Raw genomic sequence first — 1430 nt, forward strand, 5'->3', positions numbered from 1 at the left:
TCGCTCCCACCCACCTCACATCAGATCGCTCCACTCGTACCCCCAAATTCCTCACCTCACTCCTAGAGAAAACCCCAGCTCCCCTTCTTCCTCACTCCTACAGAAAACCCCCAGCGCCCCTTCTTCTTCACTCGCACTACAACTAGACTCGTCATTCATTACTCTGCCCAAATCCGTGATCGCGACACGACGCCCTCGAGGAAAATGGAGTCGGCTGACCCCAGCGCCAAGAAGATAAGGCTCCCGTCAGCGGCGACGCCTGTTGTAGATCCTGCACTCGGCAGCGCGGGGAGAAGCGGCGACCCTGTCAGGACCCCGACTCGATGCCACATCGATCTAGCATGTAACACCTCATATCACTTTGCGGCCTCACGCGCGGTATTCCCACGGGTGTCGTCTTACCTTTGCCTGGGACCGTTTGCGCCTTTTGGCACACGTATATGATAGTGTCGCTAGCATCCATATGGTAAGGAGCCCGGGCTGACATGGCTAGTCGTAAACCCAAAGCGGCACAAACTTACAGGGACAGGCATCCATGACCCAGCATCGAACGTGTCGGTCATCAGCAAGTGAATCCGGGCTGTAGCACTGGGCTAACAGGACTCCGGTAAACCGGGCTATAGCGGGCTAACAGGACTCCGGAATCCATCACTTGACATTTCCCCGAAGGGACAGACACAGGAACGAAGAAGGACACATGCCGGCCAGCCTAAGTGTTCCGGAGCAGTAGCAAGCTACCAAGGCTCAGTGGAGACACTAGGAGACATTTCCCGGTAAGAGAGGCTACTAAGAATAAACAACTAGATAGTCAGATCCCACACATACCAAGCATTTCAATCATACACACAATATGCTCGATATGTGCAAATACAACAAGGCATCACAACATGACCCTACAACACAAGTACTTTTTTTAAGTCTCAGAGAGCCATACATATCATACACACAAGTACGGGTCACATGACCCAGCATTCAAGTCATACAGACATACAAGCCAACAGCGGAAGTAACTTGTCTGAGTATAGACAACTAGTAAAATAAAAGAGGCTTGGGAAAGCCTGGCTATACTACGCGGTCCTTCACAAGCTCAGGATCACCACCTGGGCCTCGGTCTACTCATCGATGTCAACGTCTACGAAGAACCCATCAGAAGGGGTTGTAGCGTCTTCTGAAAATGTAAATTAAAGCAACATGAGTACAAAGGTACTCAGCAAGACTTACATTAGATCCTACATACATGCACATTATCAAGAAGGGTTGGTGGGGTTATTGCAGCAAGCCAGCTTTGACTCTTGGCTAAGCTATCCTATGGTACACCAACTTGAAATGGTTTTGCGCACACGAGTCCACTACTCACCACTTCAATACACCACCGAGGATCCACCTCCGTCATCCTACGGAAGAGCCATCCTCGGCACTCACGCTTATCT

This window comes from Triticum aestivum, chromosome 2B, assembly GCF_018294505.1.
Source record: "Triticum aestivum cultivar Chinese Spring chromosome 2B, IWGSC CS RefSeq v2.1, whole genome shotgun sequence".
Classification (NCBI taxonomy): domain Eukaryota; kingdom Viridiplantae; phylum Streptophyta; class Magnoliopsida; order Poales; family Poaceae; genus Triticum; species Triticum aestivum.